Raw genomic sequence first — 21,858 nt, forward strand, 5'->3', positions numbered from 1 at the left:
TTTCAAATATGTGGTACATACAGGATGAATGGATGACAAGTTGTGTCCAGAACTGAACATGAGAAGAACATGCCAAATTATCTTCAGGAAATGGAAAAGTTCTTTTAATGACTTTAAACTCCTCAAAACAAAGGCCTATTTTTAAAATAACAGTATTTTACAGGTGTTATATAACTGGGAGATGGAACATAATGTCACAAGGAATACAGGATACAGACAGAATAAATATGAAATGAAGGGGAATTGTTGAAGGCCTCTTAAAGAAGGTGGTACTTGAAAGAGGCAGGTGCATAAGGAGAGCATTTTGTAACATCCTAACAAGTGGTTATTCCACCTTTGCTTGAAAATCCCAGGAGAGGTGCAGCCTCTTGAGATAGCCCATTCCATTTCTTGATAGCTTTAATTGTTAGGAAATTTTTTCTTTCAATTAAGCCTACATTCGCATCTCTGGAGACTCCCCCCTATACCTTGGGGCAGAACTAAAGATTGCTATTACATTCTCTATTCTCCAGTTTAACTTCAGCAATTCCTATAATCTGGAGGTCTCAGTCACTGTCTTTGGTATACTTTTCAGTTTATTAATGTTCTTCCTAAAATGTGGTTCGCAGAACAAGATGTTCCAGGTATGGTCTGACTAGGGCAGAGAGCAGTGGGACTCTTCCTCTCCTTCATTTTGAACACTACGCTTCTTTAAATGCAACCTGTTAGAGGAGCTTTTGTAGAGAGGTTGGGACATTGCATATGGTTATGAAATGGTGCTCTAGCACAGGTCTTCCAAAGTATACAGGCCTGAACAATCCACTTGACTCACCATTCCAGTGAAGAAACAATGTAAGCGTTTGATTCTCTATATCAAGATTCTGTCCTTTTCTGCTTTTGTATTTCTGGCTCCTGCTTAGTTTAGGAACCCTTTTGGGTTCAGAAGTTTAGACTAGGATCCTCTTTAATATTCTTGCCACTGTTGCAATACTGATGCTAGTTCAAGTCCTGATAGCTCCCAGATTGGCCCAGAAACTCACTGTTCCATCAATATTTTTATCTAATGCCATCTCTGCGGTCATGTGGTTTCTTGTACTCTTGGAACCATAACAAGTTCCCTGGGAGGACCAAGAGGCTATACAGGCTTCTCTCTTTTTGGTGGATATAAAGGCTCTGCTGTGTGTGAAGGGAGAGGCAAAGTTGGTGAGAGGTGAGAGCTTCAGTTCTCAGCCAATACCCTTTTGGGGACTCTTCATTTTGGTACTCCTGGCTTCCAGCTTCAGGAAAGAAGATGGAAGAGGACAACCCCACTTCAGGTTGCTGAATGAAAGGCTCTGTCTGGGAAGACATGAAAGGGACAGGCAGTCTCCATCATGTCCCCATTCCGAGATTGCAACTTTCAAAACTTGGGAAAGTTTCTCTTTGGGTGAGATCTAGGACATTCTCTTTTGGTTGAGCTGAATTACCTCACTCCTTTTGGGAAAACTTCTTCATTCTGTATCATCTAGAATATATTTTCCTAAGCATACTTTCTCTGATTTCTGTTTTGCTACAATTTGGATAAAATTTTGGGGTTTCTTTGTTTTGCTTTGTTTGGCATTTTGTTTAATTTTTTTCATTACTGAAACTTAAATACACAATAAGAAAAGAAAAAGAGCTGGTGGAGCCAAGATGGCAGAGTAAAAGCAGTGACTTGCTTGAGCTCTCCTCCAAACTCCTCCACATACCTGTAAAAGTGGCTCTAAACAAATTCCAAAGCAGCAGAACCTATAAAAAGACAGAGTAAATCAAATTTCCAGCCCAAGAAAACTTGGATGGTTGATCGAAAAGGTCTATCACCCAGGCTGGGAGAGGAACACAGTTCAGCATGGGCACACAGGCAAAGTCCAGGCCTCAATGAACCTGGAGCAGGCCTCAGGGGACTGAATCATGGGCAACTGTGGCAGTTTTCAGACTTCTCAACCCACAAATGCCAAAGACAACATAGAAGATCAGTAGAAAAAGTCTATGACTATGGTGAGAGAGAAGCTTGGTCCAAGCCCCAGTCCCAGCGCAGCAGCTGCTTTTTGAACTCTCAGCCCACAGCCTGAGGGGGAATCAAGTGGCTGATCAGAGGGGGATTGCAAGGATCTCTTTGCTGGTATGAGGCAAGATTGTCTTGCTTTGTCTATGCTTGGATCTGGGTCACTGTTCTGGGTGGCAGGCCTGGGGCAAGGAGGAATGCTGGCGTGGTGGAGCTTGTAGTGGTGGTGGAGAGGGAATCCTCCTAACAGTTCCAAGGCAGAAAAGAGTGCTTGTGGTTACTCATAGACCAGAGCACAGGTCAGGAAAGGAGTAAACACCTCGCTCTTGATCATACCACCTTGGAAGAACTGAAAATTTACAGGTCCCTAGAAGTATCTCTGAAAACAGCTGTACAAAACCCCCGAAGCTTGGGACACTACATTCTCCACACTGAAAACAGACCCCTACCTTAAGAAAGAGTTTATAACTCAAGTAATTGACTGGGATCATGAGCAAACTGCAAAAAAAGTCAGACCATAGAATCTTTCTTTGGTGACAAAGAAGATTAAAACATACAACCAGAAAGAGACAACAAAGTCAAAGCTCCTACATCCAAAGCCTCCAAGAAAAATATGAATTGGTCCCAGGCCATGGCATAACTAAAAAGGGATTTTGAGGAGAAAGCAAGAGAAGTAGAGGAAAAACTGGGAAGAGAAATGAGAGTGATGCAAGAAAATCATGAAAAACAGGTCAACATCTTGCTAAAGGAGACCCCCCCAAAAATTGAAGAAAATAACACCTTAAAAAATAGCCTAACCCAAATGGCAAAAAAGGTCCAAAAATCCAGTGAGGAGAAACAGAATTGGTCAAATGGAAAAGGAAGTCCAAAAACTCACTGAAGAAAATACTTCCTTAAAAATTAGAATGGAGCAATTGGAAGCTAGTGACTTTATGAGAAATCAAGACATTGTAAAACAAAACCAAAAGAATGGAAAAAATAGAAGACAATGTGAAATATCTCATTGTAAAAACAACTGACCTGGAAAATAGATCCAGGAGAAATAACTTAAAAATTATTGGACTATCTGGAAGCCATGATCAAAAAAAGAGCCTAGACATCATCTTTCAAGAAATTATCAAGGAAAACTGCCCTGATATTCTAGAACCAGTGGGTAAAATAAAAATTGAAAGAATCCACTGAGTACCTCCTGAAAGAGATCCCCAAAGGAAAACTCCTAGGAATATTGTAGCCAAATTCTGGAGCTCCCAGGTCAAGGAGAAAATACTGTAAGCAACCAGAAAGAAATAATTCAAGTATTGTGGAAACACAATCAGGATAACACAAGATTTAGCAGCTTCTACATTAAGGGACCGCAGGGCTTAGAATATGATATTCCAGAAGTCAAAGGAGATAGGATTACAACCAAGAATCACCTACCCAGCAAAATTGAGTATAATCTTTCGGGGAAAAATGGATATTCAGTGAAATAGAAGACTTTCAAGCATTCTTGATGAAAAGACCAGAGCTGACTAGAAAATTTGACTTTCAAATAGAAGACTCAAGAGAAACATGAAGAGGTAAACAGGAAAGAGAAATCACAAGGGACTTATTAAGGTTGAACTGTTTACATTCCTACATGGAAAGATGATATTTGTAACTCATGAGACCTTTGTCAGTATTAGGGTAGTTGGAGGGAAAAAAATATACGTATGTAGATAGATAGATAGATAGATAGATAGATAGATAGATAGATAGATAGATAGATAGATAGATAGGTAGGTAGATAGAGGGCACAGGGTGAGTTGAAGATGAAGGGGTGATATCTGAAGAATAAAATGAAGGGGTGAGAGAGGATTATACTGGGAGAAGGAGAAAGGGAGACAAGAAAAGACTTTTACAGTGGAGGGGAAAGGGGGGGAGAGTGAGAGGGAATGAGTGAATCTTATTCTCATTAGATTTAGCTTAAGGAGGGAATAACATACATACTCAATTGGGTATGGAAATCTATCTTACCCTACAGGAAAATAGGGGAAGGGGATAAGAGCAGGGGGATGATAGGGAGGGCAGATTGGGGGAGGGGGTAACTAGAAGCAAACACTTGTAAGGAGGGATAGGGTCAAAAAAAAAGAATAGAATAAATGGGAAGGTGGGATAGGATTAAGGGAAATATACTTAGTTTTTCACAACATGAGTACTATGGGAGTGTTTTGCATGACTACACAAGTATAACCTGTATGGAGTTGCTTGCCTTCTCAATGAGGGTGGGTGGGGAGGGAAAAAGGGAGAAAATTTGGAACCCAAAGTTTTAAAAACAAATGTTAAAAATTGTGTTCACATGCAACTGGGAAATAAGATATATAGGCAATGGGGTATAGAAATCTATCCTACCCTACAGGAAAACTGAAGGGGAAGGAGATAAGAGAAGGGGAGAGGGAGATAGAAGTGAGAGCAGATTAGGGGAAGGGGTATTCAGAATGCATTTCATCTTGGGGTGGAGGAGGGACAAGATGGGGAGAAAATCTGGAACTCAAAATCTTGTGAAGTGAATGTTGAAAACTGAAAATAAATAAAGACAGAAAAAAAGACAAAAAAGAAAAGAAAAAGAAACATTATAAACTTAAATACAAAAGAAAAAAAGCAAAAAAGCATATCATGTGCACAGCAGAATATAAGAGAGGATTCAAAATATATAGCAATAAATTTCCATTTTATCTATATAGTAAATACCACATGTTGTGTTGAGAACTGTCCCTTTAGTTTTTGCTTCCTTGTAAAGTTTTCTTTTGTTCTCTGCTGTACAGTTTTTATTTTGTTCTTTTCTCCCCTCCTCCCCCACCCCCAGAAGGCTACAATCTATGTGTAAATAGATATATACATACACATATACATATATACACATACATACCTATATACATACAAACATGCATATATAGACATATACTTTCCCCAACAAATTCTACTCCTGATCTTTGCTTTTATGTTTGTGCATATCTCTTATTTTCTATCTCTCCTATCTCTCCTCTGCTTTACTTCTACCCACTACCTTGCCACCTCCTATTGCTTAACGTACACCTCCTCCAAGGATCCCTCCCTTATCCTCCCATTCCATCCTTCTATACCTCCCTTTAACCTATTCCCTCACCCTCTCCTCTAAGGATCCCTCCCTTATTCTCCCAAGGATTCCTCCTTTATCCTCCCATTCCCATTAATCTAAACATTCTTCTATTCCTTACGCTTTAATCTATAGGGGTGGGGAACCTGTGGCCTCAAGGCCAAATGTGGCCCTCTAGGTCCTCAAATGCAACCCTTTGACTGAGTTTGGATTCCCTACCCCTGATTCTCTCATCCTCCCCTCTAGATATTCCTCCCTTATCCTCTCCCCCCACCCTATCCCCTTACCTTTTATTTCTTTCTGAATTCAGAAGACTTTTATACTCTTCTAGATATATGTGTATTGTTTCCTCTTGAACCCATTCCTGATGAAAGTAGTTTTCCAGAACTAACAGCCTTCCTCCCCCATCTAATTCCTCTGCATCAATTCTTTCTCTCACACATCAATTGTATAAGATAATTACTCTTTTTAGCTGTTCCTAAACAGTTTTACTTTTAAAAGTCATATCATACTCAGTTCTACCCCAATCTTTCTTAAGAACTACACAATTATTAAGAACAATCTTAGACATACGTTATACATTTTACATACATAAAAGGTAAACAGTCTGTCCTTATTGAATCCCTTGAAATTAGTCTTTGATATGTATCTTATATTTCTCTTGGCTCTTGAATGTTAAATCTTCTATTAAATTCAGGCTTGTTTTTTGTTTTTTTGTTTTGTTTTGTTTTGTTTTTACAAAGTCCAGAAATTCTGACAGTTCATTAAATATCCATTTTTTTTATTCAGGATTGTGTTTACCTTTGCTGGCTATGATATTTTTGGTTAGAACCCCAGTTCTTTTGCTCTTTGATATATGATATTCCAAGACCTGTAGTCTTTTAGTGTTGCCACTGCTAAGCTTTGTGTGATTCTAATTGTGGCACTGCCATATTTAAATTTTTTTTTCTTGTTGCTCGTAATATTTTATCCTTTAGCTGGGGATCTCAGAATTTGATTATAATATTCCTGTGGGATTTTCCCCATAGGGTCTCTTTCAGGTGGTGATCAGTGGATTTTTTTTCTATTTCTACTTTCCTTCTTGTTCTAATACTTCAGGACAATTTTCTTTAATTATTTCTTATATTATTGTATCAAGATTCAGTTTTTGATCATAGCTTTCAGGTAGTCCAATTATTCTTACGTTTTCTCTTCTTGATCTCTCCTCCAGATCAGTTGCTTTTCTTATGAGATATTTCACATTCTCTCCTATTTCTTCATTCTTTACATTATATTTTATTATTTTTTTTCTCTCTTATAACTTCACTGGCTTCCCCTTGCCCAATTCTGATTTTCAAGGAGTCATTTTCTTCCTTAAAATTCTGTATCTCCTTTTCTAATTGGTTGACTTCTTTTCATAATCTTGTTTTTCTTGGATTTTCTTTTTTAAGTTTTTCCTCAATCTCTCTCATTTGATTTTTAAAGTCTTTTTAAGGTTTTATATTAATTCTTTCTGGGCAGGTGACCATTTGACATTACTCATTGGGGCAGAAGAGGGTTTCTTTGCTTCATCATCCTCTGAAGATGAACCCTGGTCATCTCTATTCCTATAGTAACTCTCTATGGTTGGATTCTTTCTCCTTTGCCTGTGCATTTTTTTTATTTGCAGTACCTTAACTTTTGTAATCACCTCTAGTCCTGGGGAATGGGGGATGGCACCTCTGGCCTCATATCCTCCTTCAATTCTTCCCTCTGGCCTGGAACTAAAATCAAGACCTCCAGCCTCCTGTAAGTGCCCACGGCCAGCAGCGTCCTCACCCCACTGCTTCTGCACTGACCAGGTGTATGCTGGTTCTTTCTTGCCCCCAGCCATGTCTCCACAGCACAGCTGGGTCTGGCATTCCTTGTCAGTAGAGGTTCCCTTGATCTTCCCCAGCTCAGACACCCAACTACCCTCACTGTCCCAGGGGAAAAGTTCCTGTGACTGGGGCAGAGGCAGCCTCCCAACCCAGCTAACCCCAAGGCTTTCTACTTACTGTTTAAGTGGTCCCTAGCCTAGAGGTGTTTGCTCTTCATAGGAACCGAACCTCATCCTGGGATTTTTCTTGAGATCCTCTCAGATTGTCCCAGGAAGACCCCTGTTCTGCCCCTACTCTTACTTACGTTTACTGCTCTATGTTCACCCCGAGGCGCTATTTCATCTCTTTTGTCTGTGAAAAATATTGAAAACTTGGAATTTTCTGACCTATCTTCCCAGAATCCTCTCTTTTGTTTTTGCTATTAACTATGTGTGTTCATTGTAGAACTGGTATTAAATAGGAAAGGGGTCATACCTTGCACATAGAACTTGGGGTCCTCCTTCCCCCAAAATGACAAAGTGGCCAAAAGTTAGATGGAATCCAATCATAATCCTTAGACAAAAATATTTAAGGGAACAGATAGATATGCTTCCAGGCTGGTACCCCTTCTATCTGAGGAGAGCAAAGTGGTAGTCTCCAACTTCCTGCTTCTTCTTCTGGCAGGAATAAAAGCCTTCCTTAGAGAAGGGTGGGGGGAGTAGAGGCTAGAGATGTCTATTCTGCCCCCTTGAAGCCACGCACAAGGACAGCATCCTTGCAACGTGTGGGCCTCTCTACACATGGGGTCCACCCACCTTTGCTAGTCACATAGTTAAAAGAATTAGAACTAGAACTAGAATCCGGGGAGCATCACACAGTAGAACAAAACAAGAAAAACGCGGCTTAGAATCAGAATGTACACATCTATTTATCTCTATGTCTATCTACAGCTCTCTATGTGAATCTATGTCTGTCTTATCTAGCAGAGTCAGCATGGCATACAGAGAGCTGGCTTTGAAACAAGAAGACCTGTGCTCAAGTCTTCCTCCTGACATATGCTGGTTATGTGACTGGCCAATCATATAATCTCTCAGTGTTAAAGTCAGTTCTCTAAGATTATTACGCTTAGGGGAGAAGCTGAACTGCCTTGGTAGAGGGAGTTTCCTCACCTGGGAGTTCACTACAGCAATGAAGTCACATTTGGACAAGTCAAATTTATTTGGTTTTCTCCTTCAACTACTTCTCCCTCTCTTACTCCCTGACTCATGTCACTATATAGTGGAGTTTTGAGGTCCCCAGAGAATACGCCCAGGGACTCCCAAAACTGTGGTAGGGACCCCCAAACAGATAATTGCTTGTGAGGAGTTATCTCTGGGCTCAAATGCCAAGAATTTCCTTAGGGCCTGGTGGAGAAGAGATAGGAAGAGAGCAGTGGGGACACACTCCCCCAGTGGGGAGCCCCAGGCTGGACTCTTGCCCTGAACTAATTACTTTAGTGTAACTACTTGAGCAGAGCCTTTCCGTCATCTATTTCCATCATGCAACCAGACAAATAATTGCATTTTAAAGAATGTTGGACTGCAAAAGGCTCAAGGTTTAGTCCAGTGTAGGCTACATGTATTACTGATGCCAGGCATTTGTGTATGGGTGTGTGTGGGTGGACATGGGTGGTTCTCATCAGAAAATTTCAATCTACCCATTAGGCTGAATTCTCCTTTAGGGATACCCTACAGGAGATTTGCTCTCTACAGTTTGTAAAGATATTTGGACAGGGAGTGGTTTATTCAGCAGCAGAGTGGGAGTCAGTTCTTTGCATGTCACAAGACTTGGAGAAAACGAATTGATGCTCACGTTTCTCCCACAGAGCTGAAGTTGGAGGACACCCTCAAACATCCCTGGCAGCCTGTTCTACTTCTTTTGGATTAAAGTATGTATTTGTTGGAGAGAAAAAAAATCATAGTATATAATATATTCCTAGTTTTTCATCCTTTTGTAAATCATAAGGAGAAGCTGCTTGCATCAAATGTGAGTCTTTGGGTAAATTCTTTCCTCTCTTGTTTGTGGGGTACCTGAACTGCATAAATGTTGTTTAAAGTACCAGAGAGCTTCATGAGCTTTCCAGAGGTCACTTTAGCTGGTTGAGTAGCTGTAAACCTGGAGTTTTCTATTGTAAAAGTAAGTGTAATAAGACATGGAGACCAATAGTTATTTGCTAGTATTTGGTGTGCTCAAAAGAGACCTCTTTATGTGACTTATATTGATTCTATGAGGGTGGGACAACATAGCTTGCAAATAATGCTTTACAGTTGTCTCCTGAATTCCTGAAGTGGCCCCAACATTCTGGAACACGATATCACTGTCTGAAAAACAGAGCGATTTTGGATTTCTCTTTCATTTCATTTTCCTGAATGAATGAATTCTCCTTCCAGTAGAAATGAAGTACCTTAGAGGCAAGAATCATCTTGTTGCTATCTTTGTATTCTCATAACCTAACATGGTGTCTTGCATATAGTAGTGCTTAATAAATGCTTACTATTTTAGTTGTATCCTTCAGGGCTCTTTTAGAAAGTACATAGCACTCTCTGAAGGCACTCATTGGTTTCAAATAAAAAGACAGTATGTGTCCTGTCTTCAAGAAAAAGTTATCTAGTACTCAGTAACTCAAAATAATGAAATTGTTAGTAATCTTGAGTTCTATTCCCAGAGATGCTCTGTGATCCGATATCCCATAGCCCATACAGACAAGTTACCCCTAGAGTGATGATTCTTGAAGGAAAGAATAAAGACGTGTGAAAAGATCCACGCCACACACATTTCAGCTTCCTCCTCCACTCTTTGAATAATATATCTCTTTTCTATGTCTATGATCCATCTTCAGGCCAAATATAGCTGCTTCTAAAGTGTGGGAATACAGGACAAGCATTAATAAAATGTGGATTTGCCATAAATAACAAGAGTTATTTGAGGTATGATTTCATATACTCAGCTATGTCCTTTTCAAACACTGGTATTTCCTCCATAGCCAAGTATATAAAAAGTAATTGACTACATAAATATTATAAGTATATGTATCAGGCAAAATAACTCCTAATATATTTGTTATGACATATGCCTAAAGCTAAAATCCAAATCCCTTGATGGAGAGGAAAAACTTGGATGTCTGTTTGCTTTGCTTTTTATTATATTTATTCCCACTTTATTATTATTTTAATCTTTAGCTGCCGTTTCTGGAGCTGTTAAAGCTTAGGCAGGAACAAGGGATTAGTTCCTTAATGGAACATCACATCATTGACGTTTCTGCCACCTTACTTCATAGCTCTGCCTACATTGTGGCAAGGCGACAATTTGAGGGGATGTTAAGATAGTAGGTTAATTTTCTAACACAGCATCAAGAGTAATTCTGTTCAGGATCATTTGAACAGAGCAATGGTTGTTTTCAATCATTCTAAACCTATGGAAAGTTATTTCTTTAGGGAGATAAGAGACAAATACTTTGTTGCACATTGGAATATCAGAGTCAGATGTCATTTAAATCAACTTTCATTTTAGTGTTTTTGATGTTTTTCCCACATTATTTCCTCTTTCTTTTTCCCAATGTTTTTCTTAATTTTTATACTTGCTCTCTGGCCTGCTTGATGCCTGCTACTACATGCTTAGGACTTTCAGGACTTCCTATTCACTGTATAGCTAAACTTTCTAATACGTGTCATCTCCAAATAGAGTGTGAGATCCTTGAGAGCAGATACTGTCTTGATTTTTTTATTTGCATCTCCATAGTAGTTCGTTTCAGTCATGTTTGACTCTTTGTGACCCCATTTGGGGTTTTCTTGGCAAAGGTACTGGAGTGGTTTGCCATTTCCTTCACCAGCTCATTTTACAGATGGGGAAACTGAGGCAAATAGGGTTAAGTGACTTGCCCAGGATCACCCAGCTAGCAAGTATCTGAGGTCACATTTGAACCCAGGTCTTCCTAACTCCAAGTCCAGCTCTCTATCCACTGTGCCACCTAGCTGTTCTATTTAGTACATAGTAAGCACTTAATAAAATACTTTTTCATTCATTCACTGACTCATTGGACTTCTGATATGCTACAACTATATTAAAAGGACAGGCAGAGTAGCATAATCAAAAATAGTACTGGCTTTGGAGTTGGAGAACCTCGGTTCAAATCCTGCCTACCTCTCTGACTTTGGGCATGCCATTTAACCTCTCTAAGTCTCAGTTTCCTCATCTGTAAAATGTTGGACTAAATGACCTCTAAGGTCCCTTCAGACTCTAAACAAATCTACAATCCTAAGTGGATTTTGCTAAGATTTTAAAAAGGTTTCCAGCCAATATACTCCAAATCCTTTCAAAATTGTTAGCCTGCACTTCAATCGAACTTTACCTAAAGCCATGTTGCTAATTCAGTGAATCTCCAAGTCTCCGACCATTCCCCTGCTAGGTGAGTTTACCAAGTGAACAAAAGACATGCAGCGAAGTAAGGCCAAGATCTCTAAGAAGCCAAAAGGAATAACTCCATTATGGTCTGAATTCTTACTGATTCAGGTGTCCTTTGACAGAGAAGAATTTTCAGGATTGATTTGAAAAGGATACGCAATTATACTAGATTAGCAAGGACTTTATAAATTATATATACTGATCCCTTAATTTTACACGTGATGAAATCAAGGCCCACGGAAGGTGAAATAACTTATCTAAGTTCACACGGCTAATAAAAAACTGAGCCAAAAACTGAACTTAGCTAGTCCTTCATACTTCTAAAGCTTTTGCTCTTTCCACTACACCACACTTTGTTGAAAAGGGAGGGAAGGAGGGAGGAAGGGAAGAAGAAAAGGAAGGAAGGAAAGAAGGAGAGAGAAAGGAGAGGGAGGAAGGATAGAGGGAGGGAGGGAAGGAAGTAACCAGAACAAAGGTGAAAGGACTAAAGGACAGATGACCATAGATATGATTGAATTGTTTAGCCACAGGATCAAGATCCACTAGACAAGAAAAAATTATCTTTCTTTCGTTTTCAGAATGTGCTTAAGCAGCTACATTTTCAGATATGTTTCCTTTACAGATTAGACCAGTTGTTTTGAATCCATTAATGTTGTTGTTGTTTCTAGAGAAAATTTTTCTAAAGAGATGCATTTTGATATCAGAACTGATTGAGAATTGGAGTGGCAGTGAAATCAAGTCAGTAGGCGTTTGTTAAGTGCTCACTATGCATTAAGCATTGTGCTAAGTACTGAAGATACAAGGAAAGACAAAAACGATCTGCCCTCAAGAAACTCACTATTTAACAAACAACATGCAAATAACTGTACAAACTAGGTACACTAGGAATGAGTTGGAGGTAATCCAATGGGGGGGGCGTGCAGGAGCCAACTCAAAACCAGTGTAAGCATTTTACACCTTGGAAATCTGCAAACACTATAAATCAGAACTTGATTTATTATTTGGTTTCTAGATTTAACAAAAGTGATGGAGAAGATGTTAATAATGCAATTAAATTTTAAACTATGTCATGAGTATGCTTTTTTTTTCCTGGAGAGTCAATTATCAAACATTTATTGACACATCCCTGTTTACCAGCATATACCTGTAGAAGGTATTAATGATAAGGCAAAACCAGAAAGGCTTCTTGTAGAAGGCAAGGTTTTAGTTGTTCTTGGAGGAATCCAGAGAAGCCAGAAAAATAAAAAAGTTACTGGAATAAATATGCTGTAGGCATAATAAGTATTGGATATGAATAGATAGAGGAAATAATTTGGATTAGAGACGCAATGAAGAGAGCTTAATTTAAAATGGGATTTGAAGACCTCTGGGTCAGCCTGTGAGTCTATCAAGCAAAAAAAAAAATGAATTTTGCTCTGCATATAACTTGACATACATCATCTTAATGACTGGCAATTATTCAACTCAGTTCATTTTGGAACAGTCCCAATAAAGAAGATGGACATATGTGTTCCATGCTAAGATCAGTGGTATGAATTTCAGGTCAAACCTTTAGAGCTCCTCCATCCATTTGCCAACAGTTAATTTACCTACATTTAAAAAATAATGTAAATCTAAGTGTAAGCTACACTCCTAATCAGCCCAAATCAGATTGTTATGTATGTCAGCAATAAGAAGTTTTGAATTCAAAGAGAGAAGACCAGCATGTCAAATGAAAAACTAACCTCTTATCTTAGAAGGCTTTATTCTCACTATGCTGACCTGATGCTAATCCATTTTAAACTCAACTTGGCTGCTACATTAACAATGCTTTGAGAATTCCTTTATGTCCACATATTCTGTTAATTTCTACACACCAAAAAAGGTCATGAGATATATTTTCTAGCAGAGTATTTTAGATTCAGAAATTTAGAAGTAGAAGTACCCTCAGAGATTGTCTAGTCTTCATATCCCCAAGTTTCCCCACCATATAATTCAACATCAGAATTATCTTCACCATTTTTATTTGCATTGTAACTACAGTACCAAAGGGGAAATGTCAGTTAGGTGTTACAGTGAATAGAATGCCTGGCCTGGAGTCAGAAGACTAATCTGTGCATTTAAATCTGGCCTCAGACACCTACTAGCTATATGACTCTAGACAAGTCATTTAACCCTGTTTGACTCAGTTTCCTCATTTATAAAATGAGCTAGGGAAGGAAGGGCAAACCACTCCATATCTTTGCCAAGGAAACCCCAAATGGAACCATGAAGAGTCACAGATGACTGAAAAACAACCAAACAACCAAACAACCATAAGAGAAACAAAATTCTCCACCCACATGGTTTAATCTTGAGCCTGTCCTCCATCAGCCAGTACCAATACTTATGTATCCATTGGAAAAAATCAGCAAACACCTAAAGAGAACCTGGACATCACTGTGTCTTCTGATGATTAGTCACCAAGTCATGACCTTTCATGCTGGTACCGATGACTACAGTAATTTTCCTGTGTTCCTGCTGTCAGAAGGTGAGTCAGATGCTAATCACAGTAATGAACAACACAGCTTCCCGGTGTGAAACCTTAACGGCTCCACTTTCTTTATCTCCGACAAGACTCTTTCCTCATCCAAAGAAAAAATTCTTGATCAGAGTCAACTGTGTACCTTGTATTTGAAATAAAACGCTTGTGTCCTAACTGTTGTCATACTGACTAAAGTAAATATAGTTTTAATTCAGACAGATTGATTTCTACTTATTCTAATTGCCCATTTTTCCACCCCTTCCAGTTCAATTCAATCCAACAAGCATTTATTAAATGCTTACTGTGTGAAAGGCATTGTATAAGGTGCTTTATATTCTGCTGAGGGTGTAATACATAAATAGATATGCACACAAATGTTAATTTGAAGAGAGACAGAGTTACTAACAACTCCAGGATCATATAAGATATCCTATATCTTATATCATATATATATATATCATATCTCATATCATATAAGATATCCTATATCTCATATCCATATAAGATATGACCCCTGAACTTAGTTTTGAAGCCACGGTTTCTCAGAGACAGAGGTGAGGAGAAAGGAGTACATTCCAGGCCTCAGGGGTACCCTATGAAAACAGACAGAGGTAAGACTTGGAATGTCAAATTCAGTCAGTGGCACATGTCAATTTGACCTCTTACATTTCTTCTTCCATCATTACAAAGTAATCCAAACTTTGACCTTCATAAATATGGCATTTACCTTCAACTTAAAAAAAGCAAACAATTATTTAGATAAAATTACATGTCTTATTTTTTGAAGTAGAAAATTATTACCATATTCTAATCAAATATGAGAATGATTTGATGGATCATCATGGGGAAGGGTAGCAATCATGATCAAAGCAAAAGCAAAAATAGACATAACCAAAATTTTGCTAAACAGTACTGCAGACACTGAATTAATATCAATACTGAATCTATATGGCATAATACCTAAATTATTTTGGATTTTTTGGTTATTTTTTGAATATTTTATTTTTCCCAATTATATGTAAAAAAATTTTTTTTAACATTCATTTTTTTAAATCTTGAGTTCCATATTCTCTCCTTCCCTTTCTCCTTCCTCTTCCCACTCCCTGAGACAGTAGCAATTTGATACAAGTTATCCATGTGCAATCATGCAAAACATATTTTCATATTAGTCATGTTGTGAAAGAAAACACAGACCAAGAAAGAAAGAAAGAAACATCATAAAAATAGAGTGAAAAATTGTATGCTTCAATCTGCATTCAGATTCTTATCAGTTCTTTCTCTGGAGGTGGATAGCATTTTTCATCATAAGTACTTTGGAATTGTGTTGAATTATTGAATACTGAGAATAGCTAAGTTATTCACAGGTGATCATCATGCAGTATTTCTATTACTGTGTACAATGTCTTCCTGGTTGTGCTCACTTCACTTTTTATCAGTTCACTTGAGTCTTTCCAGGTTTTTCTGAAGTCCGCCTGTTCATCATTTCTTATAGCACAATAGTATTCAATTACAATCATATACCACATGTTTAGCCATTCCCCAATTGATGGGCATCCTCTCAATTTCCAATTCTTTGTTACTACAAAAAGAGCTGCTATAAATATTCTGTATATATGAATCCCTTTCCTTTTTCTTTGATCTCTTTGGGATACAGACCTAATGGTGGTATTGCTGGATCAAAGAGTATGCACAATTTTGGGGCATAGTTCCATACTTCTCCTCTCCAGAATGGTTGGATCATTTCACAATTTCATCAACAATGCACTAGTGTCCCAATTTTCCCACATCCCCTCCAACATTTATCATTTTTTTTTCTATCATAGGTGTGACCTGGTATGTCAGATATGTTTTAATTTTCCATTCTCTAATTAATACTGATTTAGAGCATTTTTATATGACTATAGATCATTTTGATTTCATCTGATAACTGGTTGTTCATATCCTTTGATAGTTTAATAATTGGGTAATTAGAAGAACTTGTGTTCTTCTAAATTTCACTCAATTCTCTATATATTTGAGAAATAAGACCTTTATCAGAGACAAGTGTTGTAAAAAAAATTCCCCAGCTTTTTGCTTTCCTTCTAAACTTGGTTGCATTGATTTTGTTTGTACAGAACCTTTTTAATTTAATATAATCAAAATTGTTCATTTTACATCTTGTAATGCTCTCTATTTTTTGTTTGGAAATAAATTCTTCCCTTCTTCAGAGATCTGACATGCTTCCCTAATTTGCTTATGATATTACCCTTTATGTCCAAGTCACTCACCCATTTTGACTTGTCTTAGTAGATGGTGTGGGATGTTGGTCTATACCTAGTTCTGCCATTCTTTTTTCTAGTTTTCCCAGCAATTTTTGTCACTAGTGAGTTCTTGTCCCCAAGGCTTGGGTCTTTGGGTTTAGCAAACACGTTTACTATGGTTGTTTACTACTGTACATTGTGTTCCTAATCTATTCCATTGATCCACCACTCATTTCTTAGCCAATACCAAATGACCATTCTATAATACAATTTGAGAGCTGGTACAGCTAAGCTACCTTCATTCACATATTTTGTCATTAATTTCTTGAAATCTTGACTTTTTGTTCTTCTGGATGAATTGTTATTTTTTCTAGCTCTATAAAATATTTTTTGGTAGTTTGATATGGCACTGAATGAGCAAATTAATTTAGGTATAATTGTCATTTTTAGCATATTGATTCAGCATACGTATGAGGAATGAATATTACTCCAATTGTTTCTATCTGACTTTATTTGTATGAAAAGTGTTTTGTAATTGTGTTCATATAGTTCATAGGTTTGTCTTTAGCAGGTAGATTCCCAGGCATTTTATATAGTCTGCAGTTTTGAAAATTGAATTTCTCTTTCTATCTCTTGCTGCTGGACTTTGCTAGTAATATATAGAAATGCTCATGATTTATGTGTGTTTATTTTATATCCTGCAACTTTGCTGAAGTTGTTATTTATTTCTACTAGTTTTTTAGTTGATTCTTTAGGATTCTCTAAGTATACCATCTTATTATCTGCAAAAAGTAAAAGTTTTGTTTCATCATTGCCTATTCTAATTCCTTCCACTTCTTTTTCTTCTCTTATTGCTATGCTAGCTAGCATTTTTAGTACAATATTGAGTAATAGTAGTGATAATGGGCATCCTTGCTTCACCCCACCTGATCTTATTGGGAAGGCTTTTAGCTTATTGCCATTACAGATTATAGCATCTAAATTCTTAAAGAAAAACTTAAATGAGTTACAAGAGGAGATAGATAACAAAGCTATAATAGCATAGAACTCAATTTATTCCTCTCAGACTTAGATTAATCTAACTGGAAAATAAATAAGAAAGAAGGTTTAGATTAATCTAACTGGAAAATAAATAAGAAAGAAGTTAAGGAGATGAATAGAATTTTAGGAAAGTTGGACTTGGGAGACCTCTGAAAAAGACTGAATAGGATAGGATTAGGAAGGAGAATACTTATTTCTCAGTGATATATGGCACCTTCACAAAAATTGACCATGCATTAAACATAAAAACCTCAACAAACAAATGCAAAAAGCAGAAATATTAAATGTATGTTTTACTGATCACAAAGCAATAAAATTATATTTAATAATGGTTTTTGAAGCAAAAATTTTAAATTAATTATCTATAATAAAGATAAATTAGAAGTTTTTCCATTAAGATCAAGAGTTGAAGCAAAGAAGTCTATCATCATCATTACTATTCAATATTGTACTAGAAATGCTAGCTACAGAACTAAGACAAGAAAAATATTAAAAGACTAAGCATAGGCAAAGAGGAAGGAAAACTATCACTTTTTGTAAATTATATTATGGTTTATTTAGAGAACCCTGGAGAGTCAACTAAAAAAAAAAACACTGAAACAACTAACCATTTCAGTAAAGTTGCAATAGATAAAATAAACCCACACAAAATATCCACATTTCTGTGTATACAAAATCCAGCAGGAAGATAAAGAAAGACAAATTGCATTTAAAATAACTACAGACCATATAAAGTACTTGGGAGTCTATCTGCCAAGACTCACATAAGAACTATATGAACACAATTATAATTACTAAAAAACTCTTCTCCCAAATAAAAGTAGATCTAAATAATTGGAGATATATTCATTGTTCATGGGTATGCTGAACCAATATAATAAAAATGATAATATTACCTAAATTAATTTACTAATTCAGTGCAATACCAATCAAACTACCAAATGACTACTTATAGAGCTAGAAAAAATAACAAAATTCATTTGGAGGAACAAAGATCAAGATAATCAAGGGACTGAATGAAAAAAAGGGGATGAGGGAAGAAGGAGATCTGGCATATACCTGATCTCAAACTGTGCTATTCTACAAAACCCTAATTGTCAAAACCATTTTGGAACTGGGTAAGAGATAGAGAGATTAATCAAAGGAATAGATTAGGATCACAATATACAAAAACAAATGAGCACTGTAATTTGATGTTTGATAAACCCAAAGATCCCAATTTACTGGGGCAAGAATTCAACTATTTGACAAAACCTATTGGGAAAACTAGAAAATAGTTTGGTAGAAATTAGATATATACCAACAACTCACACCATATACCAAGATAAGTTCCAAATAAGTACATGATTTAGACATAAAAGGTGACATCATAGTCAAATTAGAGGAGCATGGAAGAAATTTATTCAGTAACAGCAATACTGTAAAGATAGTTAACTTTGAAAGACTTAGTTACTCTGATCAACACAATGATAAAATACAATACCAAAGGACTCATGAGAAACATGCAATTCACCTCCAGATAGAGACATAATGGACTCAGAATGGAGACTGAAACATATTTCCTTCCTTCCTTTCTTTCTTCCTTCCTTCCTTCCTTCCTTCCTTTCTTTCTTTCTTTCTTTCTTTCTTTCTTTCTTTCTTTCTTTCTTTCATTCTTTCTTCCTTCCTTCCTTCCTTCTTTCTTCCTTCCTTCCTTCCTTCTTTCCTTTCTTTCATTCGTTCTTTTTTGGACATTGCTAATACAAGAGTTTGCTTTGCATGACTACAAATATTTTTAATGGGTTTGCTTTTTCTTGCCTTCTCAATGAGTGGGGGAGGGAGGCAGATGAGAATTTGGAACTGAAAACAAAATGAAATTGAATTTTAAAAGATAAAATAAAAAAATATTAAAAAGCTTAGATAAAAGCAAAAAACAAAAAACAAGAAAGGTTCACAGTGGGTGAGAAATTTGAGGAAGAAGATTTTTTTTTCTAGTTGGGAGAATCAGGAAAACCTCCATGGAAGAAACTGCATCTGAACTGGGCCTTGAAGAAAAGAAAAGATATTAACAGGTAGAGACAGCAGTAGGGGAATAGGTAAGATACAGGTGACAGATCCTACTAGACATGAGAAATGGGCTTTCCAAAGGTGAAGAGGTGGGAGAGTGCAAGACAAAATTAGTATTGGTGAGAAGTCAGGCTGACTTGGCTGGAATTTAGAATACAGGAAGGGGAGTAATAAGTTATGAAACTGGGAGCTGGACTAAGGAGGGCCTTGAGTTCCCAGAGAAGGAATTAATGTTTTTGTTGGGAAATAATAGGGAACCATTGAAGGTTTTCATGGAGGAGGATAATATAGTTAGATGTATGCATTATGGAAATTACTCTGGCAGGTGAATGAAGGGAAGATCGGAAAGTGTAGAGACAAGAAGCAGACAAACCAATTGGTAGACAATTAAATAAGTCCAGGCAAAGGTGAATGAGGCACTGAATTTGAGCAATCATAAAAGAAGAGAAAAAGGGAGGATGGAGTTGAGAGATATTTTGGAGATAGAATCAATAGGACTGGGCAAATGATGAGATTTGGGAAATGAAAGAGAGGGATATGTCAAAGATAATGCCAAGGTCTAAAGTCTGAATAACGGGAGAATGGATGAGAGAGGAGGAATTGGAGAAACAGGTAGATGGGGGTGGGGAGGAACTTTAGTAGTTCAGTTTGGAATATGTTGCCTTAGAAGTATTGGTAGCTCACCCAGGTGGAGGTGCCCAGCAAACAACTGATGTGGGGCTGGGACTCAACTTTTATATTATTTTTCTTAGGGTAATATTACTAAGAAGACAACTTAATTCTTCCTATATTTACAAAGGGTGACTGAGAAATGAAATCCAGATGTGTCCCTGGGAAGTGTTTTTTTTCCAGACACTCTAGTGGTGATTATAACCAAAGTAAACAGATGTTAATGCTATTATTTACATCCTGAGAGTTTTCCTTTTGTTAAAACAAGAGGCAGTTTGTACTATACACAAGGAATGGGCCCCTACTTTAAAGGAACTAGGACTGGAAGGGGCCTTAGAGATAATTTCAGTAGGGTAGTGGAGCCAGTTCAAACCAGGAACTGATTGTTAAATTTTCAGTGTGAGCATTTACACATCAGGAATCAGGAAAAGCTAAAATTCCAGGCTTAATTTTTGTTGTTGTTGATTGTCTAGACTTAAGGAAATGATGGAGAAAATGTTAATTTAGATTATACTTAAAAGTGTGTCATGAATACTTTTTTTTCTGGAGATGTGGTTGTTAAACATTTACAAGCACACTCTTGACTCCAACCTCCTTATTTTATAAGTGAAGAAACTAAGGTACAGGGATTAACATTTTCTCCATCACTTCCTTAAGTCTAGACAATCAACTAATAAATATTGACAATAGTAAGTCAATATTACATACTATTGACAGTCAATAAGCATTTATTAAGGACCTACTAAGTGTCAGGTATTATGTGAAATGCTGGAGTTATCAAGAAAGGTGAAAGACAGTCCCTGTCCTCAAGGACTGGGAGTTCACAATCTAATAATTAATATAGAGTTGATTTCTATGAGACACATAGAATCAAAATTCCTTGCAGCCTAGCACACATACTAGGTGGCTAATAAATGTTTTACGATCTAGGTCCAAAAAATGAAGGTATATAAAGCTGTATTCTACATGTTAACTAAATAAAGGCCATGTATAGATTGCTTTCTTCCCGATACCTCATTAAAACAGAACACTGGCCTTATTTTTATGACAGATATTTCATATCTCTGAGAAAACTTATACTAAAGAAGACTAAGTTTTATTGGAAGGGGGGAAAGAGAGGCCATTAAAAAATTACTTCTTGAGAAAACTAGGCTAAGCCAAAGGAGAGCTGTGGGAAAAGAAATGGAGCAGAATGGCCAAAGTGGTGATAAACATAGTTTGCTCATAAGTGGGTCAATAAACTGATGTCCAACTTTGGCTAACTAAAAAAAAAAAGAGTTTAGTTTTCTTCCAAGTCTTTTTATTGCTACTTTAAAAGCTGTTTTTAAATAGGTCACTGATTATAAAGCTCGAGGCTATCTATGAAAGAACATGCAAAAGTTAATTTGAATGACTAATGTAGCCTTGCAGTTAAGTATTTTCAATCTATTTACTTGAAATTATTAACAAATGATAAAACACATTTTTTGCTTCTTCTTTCTTTCCTAAAGAAAATTCTTTCTGGGTTAAGTGCTCAATGTTTCTTTTACCAGGTTTGTGACAATTACTTCATTGTCTGAGTCTCATTGTCCTAAACTAAAAGATAAAGGACTAGATGATCTTCAAGGTTGTTTCCAGTTCTAAAGTTTGATGCTTTATATGCTTGAAACTAAAGGATCATATCTAATAATAATAGCTCATGTTTATATGTCACTTTAAGGTTTACAGAATTTACATTTGATCATCATAAACATGATGCAAAGTCAGTGTTATTATTATGCCCATTTGACAGATCAGAAATCTGAGGCTCTGAGGGGTTAAGTGACTTGCCAGTATGGCTATTAAATGAGATGGGATTCAAATCAGTGGTTTCCTGACTGCAAGCCCAGCGTTCCATCCACTACACAACATCATCTCTCTGGAGTGGAAGATAGTGGGTGGATTTTTAGTCACATGTCAAATGTCACATTCAAAATTCAGAACAACATTATTATACAGCTTAAGACAGGACTATTGCTTTCTTTTTT

The sequence above is a fragment of the Vombatus ursinus genome, unplaced genomic scaffold (genome assembly GCF_900497805.2).
Source record: "Vombatus ursinus unplaced genomic scaffold, bare-nosed wombat genome assembly UNPS02000582.1, whole genome shotgun sequence".
In the NCBI taxonomy this organism is placed as follows: Eukaryota; Metazoa; Chordata; class Mammalia; order Diprotodontia; family Vombatidae; genus Vombatus; species Vombatus ursinus.